Genomic DNA, 16,672 nt, shown 5'->3' with positions numbered 1-16,672 from the left:
GCGAACCATGAACATATTGCAACACCCTACAGCGGGGGCCCCTCACGTTTGCGCGAGAACGGAGGGCACCATAGGACAACACCATAAATAAAATATACAATCATACCAACCAAGATCACGATTATCCTACAGGAAAAACGGATCTACTCAAACATCATAGGATAACCATAGACCATTGGGAAATAATATATGGAGTTGAGCACCATGTTTAAGTAGAGATTACAGCGGGGAGAAGATGTGTTACACCGATGCATAGAGGAGGAGAAAGTTGGTGTTGACGATAGCAAGATTATTGATGCAGATCGCCGTCTCGATCATTGCCCCGGTGGCACTCCGGCGCCACCGGAAGCGAAAGGGAGAGAGCCCCCCTCCTTCTTATTCCTTGGCCTCCTCCCTATGTAGGAGAAGGGTTTCCCTTCTGGTCCTTGGTCTCCATGGCAGCGTAGGGGCGGGAGCCCCTCCGAGATTGGATCCCCCTCTCGGTTCTCTTCTATTTTGCGTTCTCCAGATCTGGCCAAAAACCGTTTTTTATATTCCCGGAGATCCGTAATTCCGATTGCACTGAGATTTTAACACGATTTTTTTTCCGGATATAACCTTCCTTGCGCCCGAAGTAGAGGTCCATCAGACGTACGAGGTGGGCACAACCCACCACCACGCGCCATGGTCCTCTAGCGCGCCCTGATGTCTTGTGCTTTGTGTGGGCCTCCATTCGCGGTGATTTCAAGTCCCAAAAATCACATATATTCTAAAATAATTCGGTGTAAAATTTTATTGCATTTGGGCTTCGTTTGATATGGATACTCTGCGATAAAAAAACATGCAGAGAACAAGAACTGGCACTTGGCACTGGATCAATAGATTAGTCCAATAAATCATATAAAAAATGCCAAAAGTATGTAAAAATTGTATAATATAGGCATGAAACAATCAAAATATATATATATGACGGAGACGTATCAGTAACTATCTCCTGAATCTGAGGAGGATGTTAGCCTCAGGCCCGAGGATTCCATCGTCCCTGAGAAGCCATACGAACAAGAAAAAATTCAAGTGATTAATATTATTTTCAAAATCCATTGTAATACATTAGACTTAATATAAATTTATAACATTTTTATCATTTATGCCACTAGTTGTGTCGCACTACTCGGTTTTGCCACACAGAATATCAACGGGTCAAAAATTTCAGCGCTCCATTAGACGCATGCTCAAAAATTCCACTAGACACTATTAGTGTTAGCTCAAAGCTCGCTTGCCTTGTTATATGGCCAAAATACCAACGGACCCACATGCTAGCTCTCCCTCTATTTCACTACGATAAAGTGTGGGTCCCACTCAATCCCCACAAGTGTTCTTATTTATCTGTAAAATTATTCACTTGCTTACTCCTAACAAATGGGTCCTGCATATAACATTATGAGATAGAGAGATGTGACATGTGGGTCTAGGGGTATTTTGGTCATATAACATGGCCAATAGGATTGAACTCACATAATGGTGTCTAATGACATTTTTGACCAATTATCTAATGAAATCGGAGGCATTTTTAGGTGTAATGACATTTTTTAGCAAGCGTCTCACGAAACGATGAAATATTTTGAGCGGTTGCAACTTCTGGTGGCCAAACTGAGTAGTCGGAACAATTAATGGCATGAATGATTAAAAACTCTGAAAATAAATATTGTTCGATTCTCTATGATTGGTTTGTGTTGTCATGAATAAATCCAGTGGTAATAACAATTATATGGTTACAAAGAACAAATCAAGAAATGTCAAACGAATTGTAAAATAAAGGCTTACATTCCTTCCGATCACAAAGGCAAGTCCTTTTAAAGTCTAGCACAAGATTAAATGTTCTGTGTAAAATAATTTTTTTTCATTTTTTCTACAAATGTTTTTCTAAAATACAGTAAATGTCATGGTTAAAGGCTGAGTTATTTATGAAAAAATACAGCTAAATAATAAACAGCATGAGCTAAAGTGCCGTGCATTAGAAGTTTTAAAAGGAAATACATTTTGGACCTAATGGCTAAGATGGTTTTTATTGTAGGTTAGAGTGTATAATTAAGTAGTAGACAATTAAGACCTTGGTCGTGCACATGCATGGTCAACAGTGTAGGTTACACAGAAAACAAAATGGTTTGTTTGTTTTGAAACCATGCAATAGAGTTGGGCTGCAATCTTGCCGCGGGAGCTATGACAAGGAGTGAATAAACTTCATGGATGCTAATGATCTGACGTCAGATTTTTTACGGGTGCCAACTGAATGCTCTCAGGCATGTCGGATCCCGCGCATGAATGCTAAAGCGTTCGCTCTCATGTACCCCTATGAGAGAACTAAGAGTTGATGATACTAAATGGTTAGCTCAGGATGACAATCTGAACTGACACATTGAGGGATTACAAATTCTATTTTTAGAGCACGAAAATTCTCACCTTTTCCCGTTGATACAACATAGCAATTTTTAGTTTAGAACATTTCAAATTCTTATGCAACAACATGGCAAATCTATCTGTTTTTGCATGTAAATTCTGAAGCTTTCACTGAGAGTGTTATTTTTTAGCGAACAAAAACATTCGTACGTTCCTACCTAGTTGGGGGAATGATAGTTCGCTTGGGAAACCTCCCTGCAGTAACATCGGCACTGGATTAATTTCCGTTCTTGTGCGTTCCAGATTTTTGTTGTGGTCAATTAGTCGAGAATAAGTTTTGTCTTTGGAAAGAAAAATTCACTCATATGGTGGTTCTCCTTAGATCTTGTATTAACACATAGCATTGCTGGGATGATATTTGTTTTTGTTAGGATTTAATTATTATTATGATTAAGGAGATAATCCTCTTTTTGCAATTACACGTGCGATTGCCAAGCCTGCAATCGACACGATGGTTCCTCCTTCCCCATCGAGGGGACGCATCCCTTCACTTGCGCCCCTTCCCGTTGTATATAAGGAATGATCATCAATGGAATTGATTAGATTCATTTGCAATCTGTCTACCAACACGTTATCAGCACTTAGTCTCTACCGCGAGAGAGAAAGAAAAGGGCGAGACGGCAGTTCCGCACAGCGCCGGAAAGAGAAGAGGAAGATCGACGGCGCGACGCTCCTCCCTCTGCTAGTCGTTGGGCGGCACGACTCAGCGCGAGGACGCATGTCCCGGCAGACATGCGTGGCGGCACCTGCCTAGGCCGGCGAGCCCTTCCAGAACAATGGAATCGGCGGCACCGAAGGCCATGGCTGTTGGACAGCCCTTCGGAGCGCGCATGCAGTGGCTAGGAGATAGCCGGTTGGGCCACGTCTTCACGCCCCGGTGGCGACAACGCAGTCCAGCGCACCAGCCACGACGCAGCGGCGCTGGCCTTTGTTGCGGCGTCCTTCGCGACCCGGCTGCTCGGCATGCGACTCGGTCTCGACGTGAGGCAGCGAAGGCAGAGCGACGGCAGCGTTCTGGACGCATGCGCAGTGTCGGAAGGCGACATGCAAAGGAACGAGAAGAGAGGAGATGCTTCCGGACGTCGTTCTTGTCTGGCGCTGAATCTTGCAACCATACCACCCGAGCATGTGTCGTTGGCACGTGATGCTTTCTCCTGTAAAGGGGGAAATAGACCAGGAAGACTAATTTGATTCTGTTTTTGTTCTTTCCGCGATGCAACGAGGAACTATATATAACCTAGTGATTGCTTGCATTTTTCATGCACATGGGCGAGTCAATTCATCATCAAACCGAAGGAATGAGACCCATGGGGCACCATCTGCCTCGACGGCAACTTCCTCGCAGGCGTTGGCAGAGGCGCACAGTCTGCCGCTCCGGACTCGTCGACGCCATCCGCCATTAGGCTCCAAACGCCCAGCGCCCGCCGTGGCTGCAGAACGGCAGCGCGCGTTGGCGCTGCGGTATGCAGACGAGGGCGTTTCTCTACCATCGTTGACGGCCACACCCTGAACACATCGACAGGCAATAGAAAGAAAGGAAGGCATTGGACCAGTCCATCCGCTGCATACATACATCTGCACATAAGAAAGCCGGCGATCAGGTGAACGCTAATTTGATTTCCTTTACGTGATTAAACAAGGAACTTGCATGGATATATGCACATGTCTTCATCGTCGGCCGGCTGGCTGGGATGTGACGCACGGCGTCGCTAGCGGAGCGACGGCGCGAGGATTCGGCGAGAGTGCGCGGCGCACGGTGTCGGCAGCGCACACCGGCGACTGGGTAGGCTAATCCCTAAGCACAGACCTCCCGTCCGGCTGGTTGGGCTGGCGGCTTGCCAAAGGCCCACACTAGCATAACCTGTTAGGGACTCTGGGCTCTTCAATGTGCTAAGGCCCACGCCCGTCGTCCGCTGGGAGTTAAAAAAAAAAGACGAAACGAACAAATATATGAAGTGGATTGTGTGCCACTGGTCAAGGCCGTGCAGTTCGGCCCAGTGCCATTTTGTTCGTTAATTTTCTTTTCTGTTTTGTTTTCAGCAATGCAGTTTTTGAATGTATGTGTATTTGCGGTAATTTCTAGAATATTACTGTATTGTAAAGCACATTAATGTATCAACATATTTGATTAAGCAATTTGATTATTGCTATATGTTAATGATGCTTGAAAGTAATTTACTAGCGAGTAAATTAATGGGCATGAAGATTTCATGCAGGATATGTTGAACCAGAATGAATTTTGTTGAGTTTGCTTCAATCTTAGTTCCACCATAACCGCACATGCTCAGAGGGCTTCTACTATAGCTAATATAGCATAGTATGTTGCATTGCCCTTCATCTCACATCTCCTACACCTTGATCTGTTGGGATCAATAGAGAGTGGTGATTATACATGAAGTGCATGGCAAATGAACACTCGTCCTATTCCATGACTTTGAGTCTGTGGTAACATACAACTCTGATGGGCATCAAATCTACTCAAAGTTTCAGATTCTGCAATTGCGCAGTTTTAGATGCCAATCTCATCGAGGAAATGACCTCCACTTTCAATCCTTGTATGAGGATTTTGACCGAAGAATTATGTCAATTGTGAAAGGAAGTGGAGACGTGATGAGAAGCAGAGTAAGAATGGAGCTAAAAAGAGCAAAAGTCATTTCAAGAACAATGACAAGGCTAGCAACTCTGAAGATTGCTATAGATGTGGTTGTATGATTCACACTACAAGGAAACGTGATATTCCAACCATTTGGTGGATCAGTACAAGCAACCAATTGCAAAGCGCAGAAGGCTCATGGGAACCAGTATTAAGCTTACTGGACATAATGGTTATTCCCTATGGTTGAAAGTTTCCGAGATGTTCCTCAGAATGCGGGTAACCTGGAGCATGCTCAACAAAAGGAAGGACCGCTACTTAGTGTCGATGACATACTAGTGGACTTCTCCCCTAGTGACATATAATGCATGATATCTATATGAGTTTATTGTTGGGGAACGTAGTAATTTCAAAAAAATTCCAACGCACACGCAAGATCATGGTGATGCATAGCAACGAGAGGGGAGAGTGTGATCTACGTACCCTTGTAGACCGACAGTGGAAGCGTTATGACAACGCGGTTGATGTAGTCGTACGTCTTCACGGCCCGACCGATCAAGCACCGAAACTACAGCACCTCCGATTTTTAGCACACGTTCAGCTCGATGACGATCCCCGAACTCCGATCCAGCAAAATGTCGGGGAAGAGTTCCGTCAGCACGACGGCGTGGTGACGATCTTGATGTTCTACCGTCGCAGGGCTTCGCCTAAGCACCTCTACAATATTATCGAGGATTATGGTGGAAGGGGGCACCGCACACGGCTAAGAAAACAATCACGTGGATCAACTTGTGTCTATAGGGGTGCCCCCTGCCCCCGTATATAAAGGAGCAAGGGGAGGAGGCCGGCCGGCCCTATAGGCGCGCCAAGGAGGAGTCCTCCTCCTAGTAGGAGTAGGACTCCTACTAGGAGGGGGAAGGAAGTGGGGAGGGAGAAGGAAAGGGGGGCACCGCGCCCCCTCTCCTAGTCCAATTCGGACCAGGGGGGAGGAGGCGCGCGGCCCACCCTGGCTGCCCTTCTCTTTCTCCACTAAGGCCCATATGGCCCATTACTTCTCCCGGGGGGGGGGGGGTCCGGTAACCCTCCGGTACTCCGGTTTTCTCCGAAATCACCCGGAACACTTCCGGTGTCCGAATATAGCCGTCCAATATATCAATATTTATGTCTCGACCATTTTCGAGACTCCTCGTTATGTCCGTGATCACATCCGGGACTTCGAACTAACTTCGGTACATCAAAACTCATAAACTCATAATATAACTGTCATCGAAACCTTAAGCGTGCGGACCCTACGGGTTCGAGAATAATGTAGACATGACCGAGACATGTCTCCGGTCAATAACCAATAGCGGAACCTGGATGCTCATATTGGCTCCTACATATTCTATGAAGATCTTTATCGGTCAGACCGCATAACAACATACGTTGTTCCCTTTGTCATCGGTATGTTACTTGCCCGAGATTCGATCGTCGGTATCTCAATACCTAGTTCAATCTCGTTACTGGCAAGTCTCTTTACTCGTTTTGTAATACATCATCTCGCAACTAACTCATTAGTTGCAATGCTTGCAAGGCTTATGTGATGTGCATTACCGAGAGGGCCCAGAGATACCTCTCCGACAATCGGAGTGACAAATCCTAATCTCGAAATACGCCAACCCAACATTTACCTTTGGAGACACCTGTAGAGCTCCTTTATAATCACCCAATTACGTTGTGACGTTTGGTAGCACACAAAGTGTTCCTCCGGCAAACGGGAGTTGCATAATCTCATAGTCATAGGAACATGTATAAGTCATGAAGAAAGCAATGGCAACATACTAAAGGATCGGGTGCTAAGCTAATGGAATAGGTCATGTCAATCACATCATTCTCCTAATAATGTGATCCCGTTAATCAAATGATAACACATGTCTATGGTTAGGAAACATAACCATTTTTGATTAATGAGCTAGTCAAGTAGAGGCATACTAGTGACGTTTAGTTTGTCTATGTATTCACACAAGTATTATGTTTTCGGATAATACAATTCTCGCATGAATAATAAACATTTATCATGATATAAGGAAATAAAATAATAACATTATTATTGTCTCTAGGGCATATTTCCTTCAGTCTCCCACTTGCACTAGAGTCAATAATCTAGATTACACAGTAATGATTCTAACACCGATGGAGCTTTGGTGCTGATCATGTTTTGCTCGTGGAAGAGGCTTAGCCAACGGGTCTGCAACATTCAGATCTGTATGTATCTTGCAAATCTCTATGTCTCCCACCTAGACTAGATCCCGGATGGAATTGAAGCGTCTCTTGATGTGCTTGGTTCTCTTGTGAAATCTGGATTCCTTTGCCAAGGCAATTGCACCAGTATTGTCACAAAAGATTTTCATTGGACCCGATGCACTAGGTATGACACCTAGATCGGATATGAACTCCTTCATCCAGACTCCTTCGTTTGCTGCTTCCGAAGCAGCTATGTACTCCGCTTCACATGTAGATCCCGCCACAACGCTTTGTTTAGAACTGACCAACTGACAGCTCCACCATTTAATGTAAACACGTATCCGGTTTGCGATTTAGAATCATCCGGATCAGTGTCAAAGCTTGCATCAACGTAACCATTTACTATGAGCTCTTTGTCACCTCCATATATGAGAAACATATCCTTAGTCATTTTCAGGTATTTCAGGATGTTCTTGACCGCTGTCCAGTGATCCACTCCTGGATTACTTTGGTACCTCCCTGCTAGACTTATAGCAAGACACACATCAGGTCTGGTACACAGCATTGCATACATGATAGAGCCTATGGCTGAAGCATAGGAAACATCAGGTCTGGTCGGGCATTGAGTCTTACTCAATTTCACACATTGTAACAGAGGCAAGAATCCTTTCTTTGCTTGATCCATTTTGAACTTCTTCAAAATTTTGTCAAGGTATGTGCTTTGTGAAAGTCCGATTAAGCGTCTTGATCTATATCTATAGATCTTAATGCCCAATATGTAAGAAGCTTCACCGAGGTCTTTCATTGAAAAACTCTTATTCAAGTATCCCTTTATGCTATTCAGAAATTCTATATCATTTCCGATTAGTAATATGTCGTCTACATATAATATCAGAAATGCTACAGAGCTCCCACTCACTTTCTTTTAAATACAGGCTCCTCCAAAAGTCTGTACAAAACCAAATGCTTTGATCACACTATCAAAGCGTTTATTCCAACTCCGAGAAGCTTGCACCAGTCCATAAATGGATCGCTGGAGCTTGTGTACTTTGTTAGCTCCCTATGGATCGACAAAACCTTCCGGTTGCATCATATACAACTCTTCTTCCAGAAATCCATTCAGGAATGCAGTTTTGACATCCATCTGCCAAATTTCATAATTATAAAATGCGGCAATTGCTAACATGATTCAGACAGACTTAAGCATCGCTACGGGGGAGAAGGTCTCATCGTAGTCAATCCCTTGAACTTGTCGAAAACCTTTTGCGACAAGTCGAGCTTTGTAGACAGTAATATTACCGTCAGCGTCAGTCTTCTTCTTGAAGATCCATTTATTCTCAATTGCTTGCCGATCATTGGGCAAGTCAACCAAAGTCCATACTTTGTTCTCATACATGGATCCCATCTCAGATTTCATGGCTTCAAGCCATTTTGCGGAATCTGGGCTCACCATCGCTTCTTCATAGTTCGTAGGTTCATCATGATCTAGTAGCATGACTTCCAGAACAGGATTACCGTACCACTCTGGTGCGGATCTTACTCTGGTTGATCTACGAGGTTCAGTAGTATCTTGTTCTGAAGTTTCATGATCATCATCATTAGCTTCCTCACTAATTGGTCTAGGTGTCACAGGAAATGGTTTCTATGATGTACTACTTTCCAATAAGGGAGCAGGTACAGTTACCTCATCAAGTTCTACTTTCCTCCCACTCACTTCTTTCGAGAGAAACTCCTTCTCTAGAAAGTTTCCGAATTTAGCAACAAAAGTCTTGCCTTCGGATCTGTGATAGAAGGTGTATCCAATAGTTTCCTTTGGATATCCTATGAAGACACATTTCTTCGATTTGGGTTCGAGCTTATCAGGTTGAAGCTTTTTCACATAAGCATCGCAGCCCCAAACTTTCAGAAACGACAACTTTGGTTTCTTGCTAAACCACAGTTCATAAGGCGTCGTCTCAACGGATTTTGATGGTGCCCTATTTAACGTGAATGCGGCCGTCTCTAGAGCATATCCCCAAAATGATAACGGTAAATCAGTAAGAGACATCATAGATCGCACCATATCTAGTAAAGTACGATTACGACGTTCGGACACACCATTACGCTGTGGTGTTCCAGGTGGCATGAGTTGCGAAACTATTCCGCATTGTTTCAAATGTACACCAAACTCGTAACTAAAATATTCTTCTCCACGATCAGATCGTAGGAATTTTATTTTCTTGTTACGATGATTTTTAACTTCACTCTAAAATTGTTTGAACTTTTCTAATGTTTCAGACTTATGTTTCATTAAGTAGATATACCCATATCTGCTTAAGTCATCTGTGAAGATGAGAAAATAACGATATCCGCCACGAGCCTCAACATTCATCGGACCACATACATCTGTATGTATGATTTCCAACAAATCTGTTGCTCTCTCCATAGTACCGGAGAATGGTGTTTTTGTCATCTTACCCATAAGGCACGGTTCGCAAGTACCAAGTGATTCATAATCAAGTGGTTCCAAAAGTCCATCAGTATGGAGTTTCTTCATGCGCTTTACACCGATATGACCCAAACGGCAGTGCCACAAATAAGTTGCACTATCATTATCAACTCTGCATCTTTTGGCTTCAACATTATGAATATGTGTGTCACTACTATCGAGATTTAATAAGAATAGACCACTCTTTAAGGGTGCATGACCATAAAAGATATTACTCATATAAATAGAACAACCATTATTCTCTGATTTAAATGAATAACCGTCTCGCATCAAACAAGATCCAGATATAATGTTCATGCTTAACACTGGCACCAAATAACAATTATTTAGGTCTAATACTAATCTCGAAGGTAGATGTAGAGGTAGCGTGCCGACTGGGATCACATCGACTTTGGAACCATTTCCCACGCGCATCGTCACCTCGTCCTTAGCCAATCTTCGCTTAATCCGTAGTCCCTGTTTCGAGTTGCAAATGTTAGCAATAGAACCAGTATCAAATACCCAGGTGCTACTGCGAGCATTAGTAAGGTACACATCAATAACATGTATATCACATATATCTTTGTTCACCTTGCCATCCTTCTTATCCGCCAAATACTTGGGGCAGTTCCGCTTCCAGTGACCAGTCTGCTTGCAGTAGAAGCACTCAGTTTCAGGCTTAGGTCCAGGTTTGGGTTTCTTCTCTTGAGTAGCAACTTGCTTGCTGTTCTTTTTGAAGTTCCCCTTCTTCTTTCCTTTGCCCTTTTTCTTGAAACTAGTGGTCTTGTTGACCATCAACACTTGATGCTCCTTCTTGATTTCTACCTCTGCAGCTTTCAGCATTGCGAAGAGCTCGGGAATAGAACTGACAGAACTGTTCTCCTCCATCTTACAACTATAGAACTTATTGGAGACTTCATATCTCTCAATCCGGGCATTTGCTTGAAATATTAACTTCAACTCCTGGAACATCTCATATGCTCCATGACGTTTAAAACGTCGTTGAAGTCCCGATTCTAAGCCGTAAAGCATGGCACACTGAACTATCAAGTAGTCATCAGATTTGCTCTGCCAGACGTTCATAACATCTGGTGTTGCTCCAGCAGTAGGCCTGGCACCCAGCGGTGCTTCCAGGACGTAATTCTTCTGTGCAACACTGAGGATAATCCTCAAGTTATGGACCCAGTCCGTGTAATTGCTACCATCATCTTTCAACTTTGCTTTCTCAAGGAACGCATTAAAATTCAATGGAACAACAACACGGGCCATCTATCTACAATCAAACATAAACAAGCAAGATACTATCAGGTACTAAGTTCATGATAAATTTAGGTTCAATTAATCATATTACTAAAGAACTCCCACTTAGATAGACATCCCTCTAATCCTCTAAGTGATTACGTGATCCAAATCAACTAAACCATGTCCGATCATCACGTGAGATGGAGTAGTTTCATTGGTGAACATCACTATGTTGATCATATCTACTATATGATTCACGCTCGACCTTTCGATCTCCGTGTTCCGAGGCCATATCTGTATATGCTTGGCTCGTCAAGTATAACCTGAGTATTCCGTGTGTGCAACTGTTTTGCACCCGTTGTATTTGAACGTAGAGCCTATCACACCCGATCATCACGTGGTGTCTCAGCACGAAGAACTTTCGCAACGGTGCATACTCAGGGAGAACACTTCTTGATAATTAGTGAGAGATCATCTTAAAATGCTACCGTCAATCAAAGCAAGATAAGATGCATAAAAGATAAACATCACATGCAATCAATATAAGTGATATGATATGGCCATCATCATCTTGTGCTTGTGATCTTCATCTTTGAAGCACCATCGTGATCACCATCGTCACCGGCGCGACACCTTGATCACCATCGTAGCATCGTTGTCGTCTCGCCAATCTTATGCTTCCACGACTATCGCTACCACTTAGTGATAAAATAAAGAATTACAGCGCAATTACATTGCATACAATAAAGCGACAACCATATGGCTCCTGCCAGTTGCCGATAACTTGGTTACAAAACATGATCATCTCATACAATAAAATTTAGCATCATGTCTTGACCATATCACATCACAACATGCCCTGCAAAAACAAGTTAGACGTCCTCTACTTTGTTGTTGCAAGTTTTACGTGGCTGCTATGGGCTTAAGCAAGAACCAATCTTACATACGCATCAAAACCACAACGATAGTTTGTCAAGTTGGTGCTGTTTTAACCTTCGCAAGGACCGGGCGTAGCCACAATCGGTTCAACTAAAGTTGGAGAAACTGACACGCGCTAGCCACCTTTGTGCAAAGCACGTCGGGAGAACCGGTCTCGCGTAAGCGTACGCGTAATGTCTCTTTACTCGTTTCGTTATACATCATCTCGGAACTAACTCATTAGTTGCAATACTTGCAAGGCTTATGTGATGTGCATTACCGAGAGGGCCCAGAGATACCTCTCCGACAATCGGAGTGACAAATCCTAGTCTCGAAATACGCCAACCCAACATTTACCTTTGGAGACACCTGTAGAGCTCCTTTATAATCACCCAGTTACGTTGTGACGTTTGGTAGCACACAAAGTGTTCCTTCGGCAAACGGGAGTTGCATAATCTCATAGTCATAGGAACTTGTATAAGTCATGAAGAAAGCAATAGCAACATACTAAACGATCGGGTGCTAAGCTAATGGAATGGGTCATGTCAATCACATCATTCTCCTAATAATGTGATCCTGTTAATCAAATGACAACACATGTCTATGGTTAGGAAACATAACCATCTTTGATTAATGAGCTAGTCAAGTAGAGGCATACTAGTGATGTTTAGTTTGTCTATGTATTCACACAAGTATTATGTTTCCAGATAATACAATTCTAGCATGAATAATAAACATTTATCATGATATAAGGAAATAAAATAATAACATTATTATTGCCTCTAGGGCATATTTCCTTCATTTATATGTATATTGAACTCCGTAGAAACCTATGAAATAATCCGACTGAGAAGGAAATGTGTTAAGTGGAAAATGGGTCTACTAACACAATATTAAGGGAGATAAAGTACTATCATACTCTTGAGAAGATTAATGGTAGTGTCATGACAAGTTATGGTTGTGATATGGTAATTCTTGGTTCTAGTCAAAGCCACAATTACACTCCCTGTAGGTACTATATGGTAATCATGGATGCATTCATGCATCAAGATTGTACTCGTACCTTCGTTGAGTTTTAAGGATATCCGCAATGGTTTCTATGTTGAAACTCATATAGTGAGTGAGGTTGGAAGCCTACTCATGACTCAACAAAAAGGATTTGAATGAAATCCTAGAGTAAATGCTTCTCTATATTGTGGATTGTATTATGCATACATTAAATTGGATACACATTGGCGTATAAGATAATTTTCTAGAATCTTGAGAAGTTCAAGATATGGCATGATTGCTTGGGTCATCCTGATATTGGGGGGACGAGAAAATTATTGATGGTTCAATTGGACACAATCTAACGGTGTGAATTTTCCAAATTCATTGAATTGTGTATGTACAATGTGTGCAAACTGGGAAACTGATCGCAAGGCCATTTATCTCATGAAAAAGGATGATCCGCTAGATTTCCTTGAATAGGAGATATATATGTGATCCAATTCAATCGTTACATGGAATATTCACATATTTCATAGTGCTTTTGGATGCATTACTGACATGGTCCAGTGTGTGTCTTACTTTTATATGGAACCATGCTTTTACAAAGATGATTGCTCAGATCATTAATTTGAGAGCAAATCATTCCAGGCACGGGATAAATCCATCAGAATGGATAATGCTATGGAAGTTAGTTCATGAGCATTTGATGGTTACTGCCTAGATTTAGGTATAACAGTGGAGCATATTGGTACTTTGTGTACATACCCAGAATGATCTTGTGGAATCACTTATCAATAGGATTAAGTTGATAGCGGGATAGCTCCTAATGAATTGTAATCTCCCAACAATTTGTTGGGGACATGCAGTTTGATGTACAGCATAGTTCATACAAATTCGACCAACTGCATATTATATGGTCTCCCCTTGCAGTTAGTACGTGGAAATCAGCAAGTATTTCCCATCTGCGATAATTCGGTTGCATTGGATACGCACCGATTTCACCACCGCAACGTACATATATGGGCCCTCATAGATAAATGGGGATCTATGTGAGGTACAATTCTCCGTCAATCGTAAAGTACCTAAAGTCTCTTAAATGAGACTTGTTTATGGCCTGGTATGCTGTTTGTATTTTGATGAGGGCATTTTTCTGGCATTAGGGGGAGATAAGAACCACATTGAATGCCGGGAAATAGAATGAGATGTTAATAGACATCTAGTCCTTTGGTCCACGTATGTATGAATCTGAACTAGAGGTTCAGAAGTTTCTAAATTTGCAAAGTATCGCAAATAATCTGCCAGTTGCATTTATTGAGTATAAAGGTGTCACAAAGTAAAATATTCCCATAGTGAATGTGTCAGAGAGAGTGGATGTGACCCATAGGTCCACTCGGCCATCGATGAGGGGGAGGAATCTAGACACAAGAGGACAAGGCTTCATGAAAGCGTCCAAGAGGAATGAGGAATCCTAAACAGTAAATGCAGGTCAACATCATGTTGATATTCAACAAAGGGTTGAAGGACACCTGAAGGATGTTGGACACATCCAGGACCCAGCACGAGTGCGCACACAAATTTTTGTGCTGGGACATCGGAAGAGCTTGACTCAATTGTTGTAGGAAATCACAAAGAGTCAAAAGGTAATGATGAAATCTCCACTGTGGACATGGATTCGGGAGAATCATATAATAAAGACTACATTATGTCGACACTTATTTATCCTCATGAATTGTATAAGACCTTGGATTGGATCTAGAACCTAAGTCCATGCATGGTTGAGTGTCTAAAACGCTCTAGTTGATCCAAAGGAAGGCAGTAATTGAGGACGCGCTCGCTTTCAAGAAGAGGGGTATTGACCTGATCAGTAGTACCCACTCCTCTGAATGTGTTCCCTGGGGGATCATAGTGAGTTTTTTGTTCATGAGAGGAATAAAAACAATGAGGTGGTGAGACATGAAGCGAGGCTTGTAGCACATGGGTTCATGCAGAGACCCTTCATCGTTTAAGATGAAACATGTTCTCCAGTTATGAGTGGATTAACATTCCGATATTTCATATCACTGGCAATGAATAATGAATTTGTATATCCAACTGATGGATGTTGTGACTGAATAACTGTATGAGTCACTTGATTCAGATATCTCAATGATAATTCCGAAGGAATGGAAATTCTGAATTTAATCGCAACATATGTTGTGCAAAGCTTCAGAAGTCATTATGACTTGAAGTAGTCGGCAATGATGTGGCAGAACCGACTGAGTGAGTTCCTTTATTAGAAGGTTACTCAAACATTGATGATTGTTCATGTATGTTCATCAAGAAATCCAAAAAGGAATTTTGTACAATTTCTGTGTATGTTGATGATCTAGTATAATTGGAGCTACACAAGAGATACATGATACAATCATATCATCTTAAGACGGAGTGTAATATGCAAGGTTTGTTGAGACCAAACATTGCTTGAGTTTGGAACTTGAGCGTATTCCTTCGGGAATACTTGTTCATCAGTCCACATTTATCCAAACGATTGTTGAAAGTTCAACATGGATAAGTCATATCCATCAAAGAACTATGGTTTTGAGATCTTTGGATTACTAGAGATAAGGACCCATTAAGTCCTAACGACAGTGATGAAGAGATATTTGGACGTGAATTTCCATATCGCGGTGCCATGAGATCATTGGTGTATCTAGCAAACTGCACCAGGCCTGGTATGTCATTAGCAGTAACTTTATTGGCTAGATACAATGCATCACTGCTTAAAAGGCATTAGGTTGGTGTGAAGAATATTTTTAGATATCTTATGGACACCATAGATCTTCGTTTGTTCTATGAAAAAAATTCAAGATATGACCATGGTTGTATATTGTGATCTTGGGTATATATTTCATCCACATAATCCTAGATCACAGACTGATTTTTGTCTCCTCAAATGAAGGTACGACTTTCTCTCGGAAGTCAAAATGACAAACTCTAGTGGCTGCATCCACTAATCATTCTAAATGTATGAAGCAACATCTGAATATGTTTGACTTTACAGAATGATGAACTTTGTTGAAAGTTCGGGTGAGTTTGAGTGGTAGGAATCACCCACCATTATCTATGAAGATAATGTTGTTTGTATTACATAGATGCAGACAGGTTATAAAGAGCAATATTACAAAGTATATTACTCTGAAAATATTTTCTTCATCGTGAGTTGAAAAGTGGGAAGATAAATATTTTGGAAGCAAAGTCATATGTGATTTGTGTGATATGTTCACAAAATCTTTACCAAGTTCTTCATTCATGAAAGATGTTAATGATGAGGTACAAGATGACTTTTGCAAGGTTTAGGGGGAGTGCCCTCCTGAATGATAACCTGTTCAAGATCTCTCCAGATCTTTGATATTGCGCTCTTTTCCTTTATGAGTTTTTTCCTATATGGTTTCTCATAAGAGGTTTTTAATGAGGCAATAGTAATACAAGCATTGTGATGTGTCATTTTCTCCTTATTTTCCCACTGGGTTTTTGGAAGGAGTTTTCTATGACATATTATGTATGTCTTCTCATATTTTTCCCACAGGGTTTTTGGAGGAGACTATTTCAACGATGATCAATCACAAGGACAAACGAGGATTAGGGGGAGTGTTAGGATTTAATTATTATTATGATTAAGGAGATAATCCTCTTTTTGTAATTACACGTGCGATTGCCAAGCCTGCAATCGACACGATGGTTCCTCCTCCCCATCGAGGGGACGCATCCCTTCACTTGCGCCCCTTCCCGTTGTATATAAGGAATGATCATCAATGGAATTGATT

This window comes from Triticum aestivum, chromosome 5A, assembly GCF_018294505.1.
Source record: "Triticum aestivum cultivar Chinese Spring chromosome 5A, IWGSC CS RefSeq v2.1, whole genome shotgun sequence".
Taxonomy (NCBI): Eukaryota; Viridiplantae; Streptophyta; class Magnoliopsida; order Poales; family Poaceae; genus Triticum; species Triticum aestivum.
This window is presented reverse-complemented; position numbering follows the sequence as displayed.